This window comes from Terrapene carolina, unplaced genomic scaffold, assembly GCF_002925995.2.
Source record: "Terrapene carolina triunguis isolate 2854851 unplaced genomic scaffold, T_m_triunguis-2.0 Scaffold102, whole genome shotgun sequence".
NCBI classification, from domain to species: Eukaryota; Metazoa; Chordata; order Testudines; family Emydidae; genus Terrapene; species Terrapene triunguis.
This window is the reverse complement of record NW_020664453.1, coordinates 926,746-944,971: the sequence shown is the minus strand read 5'-3', so window position 1 is coordinate 944,971 and position 18,226 is coordinate 926,746. Positions and strand designations below refer to the sequence as shown.

Genomic DNA, 18,226 nt, shown 5'->3' with positions numbered 1-18,226 from the left:
TGGGTTGAAAAGTAGCCAATATGTTTTCTGTTATTTCTGCAGTAACCAATCTTGTTTATATTTCATGACAACTTTGTACAGTAAAAGGCAAACAACATTTATGACATTCATTCAATTCCACAGTCGTTCAAATTCTGTCTTCAAATGTGCATATTTAAAGTCTCTGCATCTCCAAATTCTAAACATGAAGCTACAGGCCGATATTCTTATTTATTAGTCCAAAACAATAGATTTAAATTAACTGGAAAAAAATGTTCTTGGTAGCTCTACAGAATAGGTTTAATTAAGACAGTTGTGGGTTTACAAAGCTGTTAAATTTTATAATGCACACTAAACAAGCTGACTGCAGACTGTCTTCAGTCAACAACAGTAAGTATTACAGCAGGCATAATTGTAGAGACATCCCTATAAGATATGATAAAAGAAAAATAGATTTGAGCAATAAAAAAAAATACTCTAGATGCCCAGAATATAGTGATACTGCAAATCAATGGCAACTTGGTAATACCTGATGCATGTAGAAACCCATTAAGTTTAAATAATGCTGTACTTATTTACAATTTTCCAAAAACATAAAAAGTTTTATTTTTCATAAGATCTATTATCTCTGTATTCTACATCTTCCTTTTCAAAATTTTTGGGGTTTCCTATAAATGATCTCTTACAGGCTGTGAGTCCCGCCCCCCCCCCGCTCCCCCGCAAATCAAGCGTGTTATTAATCTTACTGATAGCCTGAAAAGGAATAGTTTATTGTACCATTGTGACCATTTTAGGGAATATATCTGCATCAATTTATGAATCTTATTTAGTTCTGAGAGCATCTTTTATGATTGTAAACCTGCAGATTAGAACTTTCCTTTTCTGTACGACCCTTATGTTGAGAACCTATTTGAACCAGTATTTTTGTAGCCTCATGCGCTGCATAGCAAGCCCGGAAAAGGAAGGCATGTTTCTCGCCTTATGGAGACCTAACAAAAAAAAGAGTCATCTGCTGGCTGCCAAAACTACTGACTTGCTAATTACTCTTATCTGCTTTAGTAAGCTTCTATGCCCACCAGCTCACAAGGGCTAGCGGTGCTGGAGAATGGAAAATCCACAATGGGAAGACAGAAGGAGAAAGCGTGCTTTTAAAGAGAAACACTCTCTCTAGCAAGGGACAGACCATCGCCAGAAGACTGAGCAGTATGGCCCTGACTTCCCTGAAGGATACTGACCAGAACCCAAAAGTCACTTAGGAGTGGCAAGAACACTGGAGAGAGGGAATTGAGTTTGGGTGTTTGCTGGTTTTCCAGAAATCTGTAACTCTCATCTGCTTTCTACGGCTACACTACAGGGCTTACAGGAGCGCCGCTGCGCCGCTATAGAGCAGCTAGTGCAGATGCTCTAAGCCGACAGGAGAGAAAGCTCTCCCATCGATTTAATTACTCCAGCACCCACGAGCAAGACAAACTCACCCGCCAACACAGTGCTGTCCACACCGGTGCTTAGGTTGGTGTAACTTACATCGCTCAGGGGGTGGCTTATTCACATGCCAGCTGACTGGGCTCAAGGGGCTCGGACTGAGGGGCTACAGCCCAAGCTCTGGGAACCACCCACCTCACAAGGTCCTACAGCCAAGGCTCCAGCCCAAGCCCAGACATCTACACCGCAATGAAACGGCCCTACAGCCCAAGCCCCATAAGCAAAAGTCATCTGGCACGGGCCAGCGGTGGGTGTCTAGTTGCTATGTAGACACACCCTAAGAGGCCAGAGCTAGGGAGAGGGTCTGGATGCTGCTCAGATCCAGTGAGCTTGGAAGTCTGTGGGATTCGAAGGCTGGGTCCAACACTACAGACTGGTGAACATTCACAAGAAGGGACTCAACCAATGCTATAGCAATCATCCAAAGTCCATTATGATAGTGTCCCTAGTATGCTATTGAGAAATAAAAGCACTTTTATGAGACGCTGTATTCCTTCTTTATATCATCAACATAACCACAAAAAACAAGCAATGTCCTTAATGACTTTGGTCTTGATAGCAAGCAGATTCCCTAACAAAGATATTACCCACATTCAGATACAATTCAATATTGTCATTAATGTTTTCATTAATGACTTGGATAATGGAGTGGTGAGTATGCATATAAAATTTGCAGACGACACCAAACTGGGAGGGATTGCAAGCACTTTAGAGGACAGGATTAGAATTCAAAATGACCTTGGCAAATTAGAGATTTGGTCTGAAATCAACAACGTGACATTTAGTAGAGACAAGTTAAAAATACTTCTCTTAAAAAAAAATCAAAAGCACAACTACAAAATGGGGAATAACTGGCTACGTGGTAATACTGCTGAAAAAGATGGAGGGTTATAGCGAATCACAAACTCCAACAATGTGATGTAGTTGCCAAAAACAACAAATATAATTGTGGGTGGTATTAACAGGAGCGTCATATGTAAGACACAGGAAGTAACTGTCCCACTTTACTTGGAACTGTGAGGCCTCCGCTGGGGTACTGTGTCCAGTTGTCAGTACATTTTAGGAAAGCTGTGGACAAACTAGTGAGTCCAGAGGAGAGCAACAAAAATGATAAAAAGCTTAGAAAACCTCAGAGACTTATAGACACTAAGGTCAGAAGGGACCATCATGATCATCTAGTCTAACCTCCTGCACATTGCAGGTCACAAAACCTCATCCACTCACTCCTGTAATAGACCCCCTAACCTCTGGCTAAGTTACTGAAGTCCTCAAATCATGGTTTAAAGACTTCAAGTTACAGAGAATCCACAATTTACACTAGTTTAAACCTGCAAGTAACCCGTACCCCATGCTGCAGAGGAAGGCGAAAAAGCCCCAGGGTCTCTGCCAATCTGACCTGGGGGGAAATTCCTTCCCAATCCAAATATGGTGCTCAATTAGACCCTGATCATGTGGGCAAGACCCACCAGCCAGACACCTGGCAAAGAATTCTCTGTAGTCTCACAGCATCCCCACAATAAACATATCAAGCTCAATCTTGAAGCCAGTTAGGTTTTTGCTCCCAATGCTCCCCTTGGAAGGCTGTTCCAGAACTTCACTCCTCTGATGGTTAGAAACCTTCACCTAATTTCAAGCCTAAACTTGTTGATGGCCAGTTTATATCCATTATATCCTCTCCCTCCCTGGTATTTATCCCTCTGATGTATTTATAGAGAACAATCACATCTGCCCTCAGCCTTCTTTTGGTTAGGCTAAACAAGCCAAGCTTTTTGAGTCACCTCTCAAAGTAGGTTTTCCATTCATTGGATCATCCTAGTAGCCCTTTTCTGCACCTGTTCCAGTTTGAATTCATTTTTCTTAAACATGGAAGACAAAAATTGCACACAGTATTCCAGATGAGGTCTCACCAGTGCCTTGTACAATGGTAGTAACACTTCCCTGTCTCTACTGGAAATACTTCGCCTGATGCATCCTAGAACTGCATTAGTCTTTTTCACGGTCACATCACATTGTGATCAACCAATACATCCACCTCTTTTTCCTCCTCTGTCACTTCCAACTGATACATCCCCAACTTATAGCAAAAATTCTTGTAATTAGTCCCTAAATTTATGACCCTGCATTTTGCACTATTAAATTTCATCCCATTTCTACTATTCCAGTTTACAAGGTCATCCAGATCTTCTGATATGAAATTCCTCCTCCAAATTGGCTATACCTCCCAATTTTGTGTCATCCACAAATTTTATTAGTACACTCTCACTTTTTGTGCCAAAGTCAGTAATGTTAAAATAAGATCGGTCCCAAGACCGATCTCAAAACCAATCCCTGAACAACTCTACTAATAACCCCAGGTTGGTCTGGCACAATCTACTTTTTGGAAAACTATGTTGTTTTTTATCCCAATTACCATTAACCTCTGTGTCCTTAATTATTTTCTCTTTCAAAATTTGTTCCAAGACCTTTTGAGGTCAAATTAACAGGCTTGTAGTTTCCTGGATCACCTTTTTTTCCCCCTTTCTTAAAAATAGGAACTATATTAGCAATTTTCTAGTCATAGGGTATGACCCCCGAGTTTAGAGATTCATGAAAAATCCTTTCTATTGGGCTTGCAATTTCATGTGCCAGTTCCTTTAATATTCTTGGATGGAGATTATCCAGGCCTCCCCGATTTAGTCCCATTAAACTGTTTGAGTTGGACTTCCTAATTTCTACCTGCCTATCCTTGTTCCCATTAGTCACCCTACCACTACACCTAAGCTCTTCACTAGCCTCATTAAAAACTCAGGCAAAGTATCTGTTTAGGTGTTGGGCCATGCCTGAATTTTCTTTAATCTTCATCCCATCCTCAGTGCTTAGTGATCCCACTTCTTCTTTCCTTGTTTTCTTCTTATTTATATGGCTATAGAACCTTTTACTATTGATTTTAATTCCCTTTGCAAAGTCCAGTTCTGCTTGGCTTTTGGCAATTCTCATTTTATCCCTACACTTTCTGACCTCCAAGAAGCAGCTTTCCTTGCTGATCCCTCCGATGTTCCCTTCCTTGTAGGCTTTCTGCCTTCTCTTAACCACCTGAGATGCTTGCACATCCAGCTTAGTCTGCAACCCTTCCTATGAATCTTCCCCCCTTGCTTCAGATGGAGGCTGACTTGACCTATGAGGAAAGGTTAAAATTACTAGGTATGTTAGTCTTGAGAAAGGAAGACTGAGGGGGGGACCTGATAATAGTCTTCAAATACATTAAAGGCTGTTATAAAGAGGATGGTGATCAATTGTTCTCCATATCCACTGAAGGTAGGACAAGTAGTAATTGGCTTAATCTGCAGCAAATGAGACTTAGGTTAGATAACAGTACAAACTTTCTAACCGTAAGGGTGATGTAAGCAGAGTCAGGATGAGCTCTACCCTGACATCTGGTGGTGAATTATGGCGAGTGTGGAAAAGAACTCCAGGGGCTGATCTCGTTTGCATAGGCACACCCACTCGCCTGGCATGAAACAACAGCAACTGAAAGTGGTTACTTTGGCTGGTGTGGGATCCCCAGTTTCTCTGTTATTCGGGCAGGAAGAATAAAGTTTTGTTACTCTGATTCTGTGAATCAAGGCCAGTGGAACTGTTGTATGACAGAAGGACTGAGTGAGTCCTTCACCATTACCTAAGTAGCATTTGCTTGTCAAGGGGCATGGGTTACAAAACCCAGCAAATTGAGAGAGGTTGGGGGCAGGTATTGGTACCTGGTGGTGTGGGGCCCCTGTGTGAGCCTGAAACACCAATTGCACCTTCTCCTCTCTCCACTGTTGAATGTCAGAGCTAACTTTGATTCCCTTAGGAGTCTAGTTACAGGCTGCTGAGCTGAGTTCACTTTGGGCCACTAGTGCACCAGCACTGGGGCTCCCCTATTATGAGCTGAAATCACTATGAGCTGAAATCACAAAAGAGCTAAAGTTACTAAGAGCTGAGATCACTGAGGCTGTGTTAACTAGTGGGGGCGCCTGAATTGCTAAGCGGCTGGCGGAGCAGTTTGCGGGGACGGCTGGAGGAGCAGCTAGCCGAGTGGAGCCTCGCGGGGACGGTTGGAGCAGAGCGGAGCTGAGCGGCTCACAGGTCGGTGAGCGGACCAGAGCAGCTGGAGGAGCGGCTGGCAGAGCGGAGCCTTGCGGGGACAGTTGGAGCGGAGCGGAGTGGAGCCGAGCGGCTCACAGGTCGGTGAGCGGAGCGGAGCAGAGCAGAGCAGAGCAGTTCGTGGGACGGCAGGAGCGGCTCACGGGACAGCAGGTGGAGTGGAGCGGCTCGTGGTGAAGGCTGCGGCGGAACCCCACGGAGAGGCGGCCGGTTGGTCTCGGATCACGTAAGGTGCCCCTTAACACCCTGCGCCCCCCCCCCCCCCGAACTCTGGGGCTGCACTGACCAGGGACAGAGACTTTGGGGGGGTTGTTGGACTTTTGGGACTTTGGTGATTCTTGGGTTGCTGGACCCAAGAGACTTTGGGGTTGTTGGACTTTTGGGACTTTGGTGATTCTTGGGTTGCTGGTTTCAAGAACCAACGGGAAAGGACACGGCCCAATTTGCTGGGGTGGGTCTTCGCTCATGGTTTGGTCTATGAACTCTAGTTGTGGTGTTTTCCCAATTTAATGCTATGTCGTTTACCTCATGTTATTAAACATTTTCTGCTACACCGAGGCTCTGTGCTTGCGAGAGGGGAAGTATTGCCTCTTCGAGGCGCCCAGGGGTGTGTGTAAGATTTTCCCAGGTCACTGGGTGGGGGCTCGAGCTGGTTCTGTGTCACACTGTTGGGAAGGGACCCCTATGTACTGAACCCGGCCCTTGCTGCTATCAACTTGGCCTGGCAGAAGGGTTACAGTAGCTAAGCTCTGTAGTAGGCTTCCAATGGAGTTTGGTTGTGAAATCCCCATCACTGTAGGTTTTTAAGAACTGGTTAGATAAACACCTGTCAGAGATGTTCTAGGTTTACTTGGCCCTGTTTCAGTATGGGGGCTGGACTTGATGACCTCTTGAGATTCCTTCCAGCTCTATATTTATACAATTCTATTACAAGCAACTCCAGTGGGCTTGATGTTATTTTTTTTATCATCTGTTTTCTGAAAAATATCCTCCAAATCTATTTTTACACAGATTTCCACTAACTGCTCATTAAGGTAATGCACATCTTGCAATTATAGGGTCATTTTCTGAGAATATCTAAATCTAAAGTTCTGCAAAATCAGTAGTATGCCTGCTAAAAACATAATAGCAAGCACACATGGGAAGCAAGTCTAAGGGGAAAAACAACTGAAGACAGTTGGCAGTTTTTCAAAGAGACATTATTAAGGGCACAAGAGCAAACTATCCGACTGCATAGAAAAGATAGGAAGTATGGCAATAGGCCACCCTGGCTTGATCAGGAGATCTTCAATGATCTAAAAAATAAAAAATAAAAAATAAAAGAGTCCTACAAAAAGTGGAAACTAGGTCAAATTACAAAGGATGAATATAAACAAACAACACCAAGTATGTAGGGACAAAATTAGAAAGACCAAGGCAAAAAATGTGATCTAACTAGCTAGAGACATACAGGGTAACAAGAAAACATTCTACAAATACATTAGAAGCAAGAGGAAGACCAAGGACAGGGTAGGCCCGTTACTCAATGAAAGGACAACAGAAAATGTGGAAATGGCAGAAGTTCTTAATGACTTCTTTGTTTCAGTTTTAACCAAGAAGGTTGGCTGTGATTAGACGTCTAACATAGTGAATGCCAGTGAAAATGAGGTAGGATCAGAGGCTAAACTAGAGAAAGAACAAGTTAAAAATACTTAGACAAGTTAGATGTGTTCAAGTCACCAGGGCCCGATGAAATGCATCGTAGAATACTCAAGGAGCTGACTGAGGAGATATCTGAGCCATTAGCGATTATTTTTGAAAAGTCATGGAAGACAGGAGAGATTCCAGAAGACTGGAAAAGGGCAAATATAGTGCCAATCTATAAAAAGGAAAACAGGGACAACCCAAGGAATTACAGACCAGTCAGCTTATCTTCTGTACCTGGAAAGATAATGGAGCAAATAATTTGCAAACATCTAGAAGATAATAAGGTGATAAGTAACAGTCAGCATGGATTTGTCAAAGACAAATCATGTCAAACCAACCTGAAAGCTTTCTTTGAGAGGGTAACAAGCCTTGTGGATAGGGGGGAAAGTCATAGACATGGTATATCTTGACTTTAGTAAAGCTTTCAATACAGTGTTGCATGACCTTCTCATAAACAAACTAGGGAAATGCAACCTAGATGGAGCTACTATATTGTGGGTGCAAAACTGATTGGAAAACCATTTCCAGAGAGTAGTTATCAGTGGTTCACAGTCATGCTGGAAGGGCATAATGAGTGGGGTCCCGCAGGAATCGGTTCTGGGTCCGGTTCTGTTCAATATCTTCATCAGTGATTTAGATAATGGCATAGAGAGTACACTTACAAAGTTTACGGAAGATACCAAGCTGGGAGGGGTTGCAAGTGCTTTGGAGGATAGGATTAAAATTCAAAATGATCTGGACAAACTGGAGAAATGGTCTGAAGTAAATAGGATGAAATTCAATAAGGACAAATGCAAAGTACTCCACTTAGGAAGGAACAGTCAGTTGCACACATACAAAATGGGAAATGACTGCCTAGGAAGGAGTACTGCAGAAAGGGATCTGGGGGTCATAGTGGACCACAAACTAAATGAGTCAATGTAACAATGTTGCAAAAAAAGCAAACATCATTCTGGGATGTATTAGCAGGAGTGTTGTAAGCAAAACAGGAGAAGTAATTCTTCCGCTCTACTGCATGCTGATTAGGCCTCACCTGGAGTATTGTGTCCAGTTCTGGGCGCCACTTTTCAGGAAGGATGTGGACAAACTGGAGAGTCCAGAGAAGAGCAACAAAAATGATTAAAGGTCTAGAAAACATGACCTATGAGGGAAGACTGAAAAAACTGAGTATGTTTAGTCTGGAAAAGGGAAGATCGAGAGGGGACATGGTAACAGTTTTCAAGTACATAAAAGGTTGTTACAAGGAGGATAGAGAAAAATTGTTCTTCTTAGCCTCTGAGGATAGGAGAAGAAGCAATGGCTTAAATTGCAGTCCCCTCTCTCCCCTTTCCCTCCTGCTCACTCCTCTTCATCCCCCTCTTCCCCTGCCCACCACTCGCTCCTCTCCACCCTCTCCCCCCCCTCCCCGTGTGTGAGCGGCAGGTGGGGCCTTGGGGGTAAGAGGCCGAGTAGGGGGCAGGGCCTCGGGGCGGACTGCAGGCAGAGCAGAGAGGTAGGGCCATGGTCCAAGCATTGAGGCCCACAAAAAGTTAATCCGGTCCTGTACCTGCATGGTAGGATTATTAGCTTCACTACAAAATTAGGTCAGACTCCTCTTTGGAAAGCTCTAGGTCCACTAAATTTCTATTCATTTGCCTTTGGGTTAGGGGAAATCACAAGACTCTCAAGAAACTGCTGTTTCCCTACCTGCAAGGGTAATCAGCATTTGCTGAAAAAAAATACACATTGCTGCTTGACCCTATCTGGAGAACAGAGAGCAAATCAGCCGTTCACAGACATCTCTGTACAGTAAAGAGAGCAGCTCATACATCAGTACATATTTAATAGTTGAAATGAACCAATAAGTGGGTGTGTTTGTAGCCTCAGGTATCAGACTAGCCTACTTCTGATACGATGGACCTCCTGAGAAGGGTAAGACTCCTTTTGCTCTCCACTAAGCTAACTGCAATGGGATGATGGGAAGGGCAGGTGCTGCCCTGAGCAGGGCTGGCTCCGGGCACCAGCTCGTCAAGCAGGTGCTTGGGGCAGCCACTCCGGAGAGGGGCGGCACGTCCAGCTATTCGGCGGCAATTCGGCGGACGGTCCCTCACTCCGGCTCAGAGCGAAGGACCTGCCGCCGCAGATCGCAATCGCGTTTTTTGGGGGGTTTTTTGGCTGCTTGGGGCGGCCAAAACCCTGGAGACGGCCCTGGCCCTGAGACTCTGGGAAGGGGGTGGAAATTGGGAAGAATCTTGATTCTATCCCCAGCACCTGTCAAACTGAGATGCTAACTAATGCACAGGGGAGTAATCCGCTCCAGAGAAAGGGGTGAAGTAAGTAACTCAGACCCTCCCAAAAACAAGGGGTGGGGCAACAAGGCAATAGTGACAGAGTCAGAAGGGTCTCCACTTGGGGCAGCACAGCTACATGCTTCCTTTTATTCACGACCGATCCACATGCAGTTATAGCTTTGCAGTTGCTACCCTAAGTCCATGTGGAGTCCCACGGAGGGGTCTGTGCTAGGACTAGGGCCTATGACGGTATGCATGGCAAATGAAAAATATACAGTCGGTGGATTCTCATAACATCTGCTAACACCACAATAAAAAAAAAACCTCAAACAGAAGAACAGCAATTTTATGCATTACATGTCTGAACACTGCTTACACCTTTAGCATCTGAACATTATGATGGTTGACTGTGTGAGATTAGATACACAGATGACATTGCATGAAATAATATGACCGCTTTTCTGCATCCCACTATGCTGGCCTTTTTAGTTTACGAAGGATGGGGCAATAACAATTCTACGTCTTTTAAGCAGAATTGATTTATGGATGAAATTATTAAGCCAAGGCCATGAAATGTAATTTTATTTAAGCTAGCCTGGGCAAAATCCTTGTATTATTGGCAAAGTATGGAGTTTAGGTCTGTGTGCCACCTTTTAAAACTGTTTCAATTTCATACTTTTTAATCCATTTAATTATTGGTGAGAGGGTTAAATGTTTTTATTTAAAATGGTTAGTGAAATGTTCATATAGTTAATCAATATTCATCAGCAAGTCTTGTATTATTGTTGAAATAGAGAACTGCCATACAAAGGAAGAAGGTATTTTGCCAAATGGCACTTGAGGTTTAGATTGATGAAATCCTACTGAATATCTGGCTTTTTATACGTGTTTAATAGAATACATGAATTTTCAAGTGGTAATGCGCAAAAAAATATGCACATAGCTGATTTATAGGTATAAAGAAAGGCCAGACTGAGAGGCTAAGGTCCCTTTTACACAACTTTGAATTAACTTAATGCTGGTGGAAAAGACTTAACAGTCCAGAAAAGTGAAGTTTATCCCCAGAAAAGGAACAGTAAAGTCTTATTCACTCCGCCCTATCGTACTAACATGCCTCAACCTTGTACCAAAAGGGCTAAGGTGAGATGGTAGTTCAGTCTCCATGCTCATTCAGTCCTTGTCCTCTTTGATGTTACTGCCAGCCAAACTGTCAATTATAGCATTTTTGCAATGCAGACACCTGACAGGGAGGAAAGAGGTTTGGACCACCAACTCATTTCACATAGGCCACTGAACAAATTGCACAGACAACCAGACAATCTTTTATACAATCTGCCTTTCACACAGAAGTAAGAGGAAGGATGGTCCACTGGTTAGGATGCAAGCCTGGAATTTAAGAGGAATGAGTTCAATTCCCTGCTCCACACACAGATTTCCTGTGTGATCTTAGGCAAATCTGTCTGTGCCTCAGTTTGCAATGTGTAAAATGGGGATATAACTTCCTTACCTCACAAGGATGCTGTGAGGATAAATACGTTAAAGAGTGTGAGGCGCTCAAGTACTATAGTAATAGAGCCATATAAGTAGCTACGGTAGACAGAACAATTTTTGGTCACTACTTACCTGCACAGGACATGAATGTGTGATTGAGAAGTGACACGCTCTATATCCCTAAATAACCGGCTGGACTGTCAAAAGTTCTGCATATCCAGCAGTCCCTCTTAACGTCAGTAAGCGTGGCCAAGTAAGCAGCACTTTTGAAAATCAGGCCACTTACTTATGTGACTAAAACTTTAGCCAACCATTTTTTTTAAAAAAAATCTTTGTTACTATTCCCTGGAACCATCCACTTTCCTAAACATAAAATTATATAGGTTCCAGTAAACAATATTTAACTGCTGTTGGCATATCTTCATCTTCAGGAGAATCCCATATTAGCAGGGCAGGTTGGCTGCAGTTAGTTAGCATATTTCATCAAACAGAAACCAAGAGACTTTTCTGACAGACCAAAACCTTGCAATACTTGAAACCCAAAGAGTCAGAAAGACAGACAGACAGAAAGAGATTCACTTAGCCTCTGGGGCTGGGATGGGATAAGATGGGTTGGCAGACCTATCAAGTTAGCTGAAGTCATCAAAGTACTGCCAACTATAGTGATATTTTCACAAGTGATGGGATTTCAGAGGGTTATGGAGTTCATCTTGCACTGTCACGAGCATCAGCCCTGCCAGAAGCCAGCTGTATCTCTCCCCACTGCTATCACAGGATGGGAAGGGGAAGGACGGAGCAAAGAGCCCAGCAGTTCAGTGCAACTCCTTTACCTCCTCCCCACTGCCCTCCTGGAGGGGGAGGGGGGAAGGATAGCACATCTGCTCCTCCTCCCTCCATCACCTGGGCTGGGAAGAGGCAGAGGAAACCCTGTTGCAGCCCCCACCCCCAGGTCTGGGAGAGGGGGGTGAAAAGCTCAGGAGGAGCAGAGGTGAGGCTGGGGGGGGGGAGGGTGTCACTGAACTGAGGAGGGGCTGAACTGATGGTGGAGGTTGCAGGAAATTGAACTGAAGGGCATGGGGCTGAATGGGGTGGGTGAGCTGAACTGAGGGGGCCACCAGAAAGGGACAGAACTCATGGAGAGACAGGGTGACAAAATTAATTGCTGAGCAGGGGATGGGCAGATGTGGGGATGAGAGCTCCTGTAATGGGGGCCAGAATCACCTTACTTAATAAATCTGGCAGAGTGGTAAACACCAATTGTCATATGCAGGGGATGGGCAGAGTTCAAAAATCAAAAGAAACCAAAAACGCAATACGATTTTTTTTTTAAATCTTGTTTTTTTTTGGGGGGGGGGGGGGGGGGGGGGGAGAGGGAATCCAGCTCATGATTTTTGATCTCCTAAGGATGGCAATATGGTTGCCATGTGTTTTGCATGAGTGAGATTATGGGGCTGGACCTGATGATAGTCTAAAAACAGCATCAGCAAGTGCATGGTGGACAGTAAAAAGCATGTTATAAATAAATGGTTATTTAGACACACGTGTCCAATGACCTCTTGGCAGCTTAAAAGAACAACTAAAGCTGATGTACTTTTAAATGAACCTTTTGCCCAAGTAAGTTCAGGAGAGGCCTAGGGAAATCTAATCAAAAGTTGCCAAGGATGTGTTCTAATGAACAAGAAAGGCCAGAGTATTCCATAACTGCTGGCCCTTGACCCTAAAGAATCTGCCTCCTGTACCTTCTTGACTGTACCTGCATTGTGGCTTGCTCACAGTGTTAAGTAGACAGATAGTGAAATCCACAATGGGATTTAAATGCTTAACTTTAAGTGCCTAAGTCCAAAATTGAGATCCTCAGAACCCCTGCTCAGCTGCCACCTAACCTTGCGGACACCTAAATACCCTAGGGGCCTGCATTTCCTAAAGCACCTAATTTCTTTTGGTGGTCACGCACAAAGCCTCCTAAATCCTCCAGCAGAATCCTCAAACTACACATTTACCTACCCGTATTCACTGGCACAGAGACTGAGACCTGGGGCTCCCAAGAGACTGCTGTAACCATGAGGCAAGAGAGTCATTCACTCACTCTATGGCCCAATGACTATTTAAATATTTCATACAAAGCTTCAACCCCAGAGATTGACAAACACCCAGCTTCCTCTCCCCACCCCCGCAGAATACCTTATCATCCAGTAGGTAGGGCAGGGAGGTGGGAGGCTGGGGTCCAAGTCCCTGCTCTGAATCAGACAGGGTGGGAATTTGAACCCGAATCTCCCACATCCCAGGTGAATGGTCTAACCACATGGCTCTCGGATATAATGGGGGCACAACCACTGGTTTTCTTGAGAAAGGGTTGACTGGGTTTAGGTGTTTAACTCCAGCAGGGGGTTCCTGGCTAGGCATCCCTCCGGTCCAGAATTAGGCCGCTAATTTCTTTGGAGGGGTGGGACTTAGGCTACAGCCCTCTTCTCAGCATTTCCGATTGGCTAGTTTAGACAGCTCCCTGCTCAGCGTGCTGGCTTTTGCAAATCCCATTCTTAGACACCTAACTCTCCCCTAGCATTGAAGAGGGCGCCTGGGCTTCTAACTCAGGGCTGGGAAATCCACTAGGCAGCAGGGCACCTACAGATAGGTGCTGCAATACAAAGCCCAAGTCCCCTTTGTGGCTCTAGCTCTAACTGCCTCAGCACAACCTGCTCAATCTGATGCTACTACTTTTGATGCGCTGTAGCTGCCTCAAGTCAACATCCTTGACTGTTGGTATCACTTCATCATGTGGGGCCACAGGTCAAGGGGCACACACTGGATCTTTCACAGGCTGAGCTAAAAAAAGAAAATCAATTTCAATCCTCCTAAGATGAAACCACTGATGTGTGCAAGCACTAATGTCCAGAAGGCAGATCCTACCAGGAGACATGAGGGTGGCTGTCTTCCATCCATATCTTGAGGGGCTGTTAAAGGGAGATCAGTGCCAATGTACAGTCCACAGACTAAATTCTTTCTATACCACTGGGGACAATAAGTTTTGAACTCATATGCCATGGTGATTAAATGCACTGTGAGAAAAAAAGAATAGTTGGGGAAAAAAATCCAGTATATTTAAGGCAAGTGTGTAATGCATGTAATTAGAGAAATTAATTACCACTGTGTAAACTAGAGTCTAATTTCACCTGCAGTTTGACTTCAAAAGTCTGAAAATGTGCCTTTCAGCTCTCGGTTTTAATTTCTATTTTAGATATCAACTGCATTTAGACCGCTCAACAACAAAAAATTCATAAGGGCCTCTTCAAAAAAAATGTACATATCTGAATGAATATCAATCCAATGTTTAGCAATAATTTCCTTTTTGCTTAAGTGAGTATAGCAGCAAGAAAAAGAAAAACAATAAGCGATACAATATTTTCTTCAATCATTTCATATAATTGTGTCTTGCAATGGAAACATACCGTGAAACAGCTTCAGAGATGAGTCTCATCAACAATAAGGTTTTTTCTGTGTGAGTAGTTGAAAACAATAAAGGTGATTAAGCGTTTTAGTTGAGTATTCAAAATTTAAGCAAGCGGAAGAAAAATCAAGAATTTGGCTTTTAAAACTATTTTGGTAAAGAATCTAAAGTTTAGTTTATTGTGTTGAAATGAACAGAACACAACTTTACAGTGAAACTAAAGCTAAACAGTGATCTACAAGTGCCAGGATTAATAAAAAACAATAAAACAAAACATTCTTGTACTTGATTGTTCACTACCCTCTCCCATAATTTTATTATTATTATTTATATTGTGGTGGCGCTTAGGGGCTCCAGTCATGGATCAGGACTCCATTGTGCTAGGTGGTCTACAAACAGATCAAAAAACAATTACTCCTGCCCCAAAGACTGAACACTCTCAGAAATGTTCCAATGAATCTCCCTGAGATGCTCCCCAAACATTCACATTGTGATTTCTTTCACAACCTAATGCATTCCAAACTTGAATCAAGCCAATAGGAACACCCTACTGTAGTTAAGAGCTTGCGATCACGGTATTTTGAACACTAATTCACTTAAGGGCATATATTAAAACCTCTCTGAAGACCAAATGGCCTTCCTCCCACAGTTCTTATTAGGTCTTACTATGAAAATTTTTATCCAATTCCATTTAAGGAACATCTCTATTAAAGCCAATTTTCACTTTTTTTTTTTTTAAACCCAGCTCCTCCACTGTGCATTGTTGGAACTGCAAGGAATCTGGAATCCCTCATCTTGTCTGTAATTTTTAAAAAGGACACTAATAATGAGAATAGGGGAGGTTTGCAATGTTATGCATTAGCAGAGAGCCATCAGTAAGTGTGCAAACTTTCAACATGAACATTTTGACCCCTTACTCCTGCGTAACTTTTACACAGGTGTACAGTCCAATTGCAGAATCAGGCCCTTAGGAGAGGGCTAGCTTTAAATCAGGGAGCTTAGTTTTAACCATAATGTTATGGACTGCCAGGGGATCCAGGCTCCGGGGGATAGCCCTATTACACAGAACCATCGATATTTAAGCAACTCAGTGAAGTCGGCATTTCCACTTCTCCTCCCTTAGGTTCTAAATATTTCCACAATAAATTTCCATCAGACAATCCCGTTTGCGGTTGGTTTTCAACTCACAATACATCTTCCGAGAAAGAAAACAAATACACAGATGAGTGCTTTTAAAATGCGCCCTCAGCTAACGCGCTCCTTATTTAACACTACTGTAGACAGCAGCAATACATTCAGGAGGCGCATCATCAAAAAGACAGATTGCAGGTGTAAGACCATCTCCGACCAGCCATCAGTGTATAGACGGGCTGCAAGCCCCGTGGAACTGGAGCAGCCACTAACAATGCGGCTCACTTCAATGTGTACTTTTAGGGTTTCTGGAGGGTGGGAGAGTGGGGATGTTTGCAAAAGCGCTATTCAAAATCAGAAACAAAGCTCTAAACGTGGGATTGGCATTTCCCTCACCAGCAGCCCCCGGGAACCCCCAAACGCCAACAACATAACGGTGCGTAACAGCAAACGCAAGACAAGGGGCGTCTTGGTGCGGGGCTGTCACAATAACATGGCTGTGCGTGGAGATCTAATTGAACCCTGGGAATGATGGCTCGGTCACACACTCAGCTTCCCCCCATCCGCAGCGCTTCGTCAGGAGCCCGGGGACCCTCAAGGCAAAACAAAATAATCACTCAACCAGGTCACGTTGGTTGTTGGCTTTCCTCTCTGCTTGGACTCCAGGGGCTGGTGTGTTCTGGGGTGAGGCTGGCGTTGCTGTGGGTTTGGTTGGGGCCGGGCACCTCGGGGACACGAGATTTCAGACCGAATCTTGGGGGTTTCCACGGATCGCTTAAAAGCCGGGACAGAAAATTCCGCTTGTTCTGGTGCGGACGGGGAGGGGAGGGAGCAAAGGGGGGTTGCAACGTGCAGATGCGAATGGGTAAAAACTGCTGCCAAAGGCTGGAGAAGGAGGAATTGCTAGTTGCCCTGTAATGAGGGGGGAAGTGGGGCGCTAGAAAGGCACTCCTGCCCACCCCACCACCCTCTCCAGCAGCTATAGGCTGCCCTCTGTCCCACATCCCTTCTCCTGCACGCAGCGGCGACCTGACCTCCCCACTCACCAAGGAGGCAGTGCCTGGGGCCGCCCGCCCTCCTTCCACGGGGGCAACCAGCCAACTCTTCAGGGGAGCAACAAGGAGGCACCCCCCCCCCCTGCCCCCCCCCCCCCCCCCCCACCCCACGCGGCCGCCCCCCCCCCCCCCCCCCCCGGCCAAATCCCGGCCACCCCCCCCCCCCCCCCCCCCCCGGTCCGTCCCGTTCCCAAAGTCCCACCCCCGTCCCCAGACAGAGACACTGCAATAGACAGGGAGAGCCCGGAGTTGTTATTCCCGCAGTGAAGACGCTGCACTTCTTGTTGCCACCCAGGAGAAGCCCCAGCTGCTGTGCACTTCTCCGGGCACACACACAGACTGCGCGCACAAGCGTCTCATCCAATCCCCCCCCCGCCCCAAAACAACCGCCGCCGCCAGCCCCCGTCTGCCTGGGGAGAGAGACTCTCGCAGCACTAACCTGCCGCGGCAAACCTCGGCGCCCGGCGTCCCTCTGCTCCCCATGGCGCGCGCGGCAGCGGCTCTGGCTCCTTACCGCGCACGTGGCGCGGCCACCCCGGGAGAGCCGCTTCCCTGGGTGCCTGCCCCCCCGACCCCCGTCCGCGCGCAGCCGAGCCCAGAGGCAGGAGCAGGGGGCTGGAGAGGAGCTGATCCCGGGTCGCCGCCTCCTCTCCAGAGGGGGGGGGGGTGCGCAGAGCGGCTCCCTCCCCACCCCTCTCAGTCTCCCTGGCGGGGAGGGAAGCATCGCTGCTCACAGACTGTCTCACCCTCCTCTCCCCCCGTGCTCTCCCGCGTCCCCCGGGCCGGTGCATAGCGAGTAAGGCACCAGCCCGGGGCCAAGAGGACACGCGGCAGGACCTGCCCCCTCCAGGAGCAAGGACATTTCCACAGCCACACTGGGCCCTACCCCACGCGCGGGTGTTTCCCACCCACACCTGCCTCTCCTCTTGCCACTCGCGTCCCAGGCGCTGCCATCCGGGCGGGGATACAGGGCGGTGCCAGGAGCCAAGGGGGGTAGCCACCAGCTGTCTGTTGTCCATACGTGGGCACTGCACGGCCAGGACAGGGCTAAGCGATGCAAGAGCCAAGCAGGGCAGCTAATCCAGCCCTGGGCCAGCGCAGGCTACTCCCCCACTGCCCCCCACGCCCCTTAGGATCTTCCGATTTTATAGGGACAGTCCCGATTTTTGGGTCTTTCTTATATAGGCTCCTATTACACCCTCCTCCCCATACACACACACACCCGTCCCGATTTTTCACACTTGCTGTCTAGTCACCCTAACAACAAGGGGGAGCCTTTTGCACGCTTCTTCCCAGTGCGGCAGCCATTTCTCACCACTCGTTTCGGGGGGAGGCTAAATCTGAACCAAACAGCCAATGTAGGGCCTCGCCTTGCAAACGTCCGACAAGAAACAGGTTTCTTGGAAAGCTGTGTGGTGTTGCTGCCGCCACACAGGGCCTGCTTTTCAGAAGACCCCGTAATAGCTACTGCTAATGGGGTGTTTTTTTCCTCCTGGCTTCTCTCAGTCACCCATGAAAATTTAATGAGGCATTGAGGGCTGTTACCTTCAGAGTCAATGGGGTAA

General features: G+C 46.0%; 1 protein-coding gene across 1 annotated transcript in view; it reads right to left on the bottom strand.

Moving 5' to 3' along the window:
- The window catches only part of LOC113406511 (disabled homolog 1), a 257,959-nt gene extending 240,803 nt beyond the window's left edge, over window positions 1-17,156 (bottom strand). Inside the window, exon 1 of the mRNA XM_026651760.1 lies at window positions 17,101-17,156. The gene's annotated coding sequence lies outside the window, so the exon portion shown is untranslated. The remainder of the gene's footprint in view (window positions 1-17,100) is intronic.
- Between the last annotated feature and the right edge of the window lie 1,070 nt (window positions 17,157-18,226).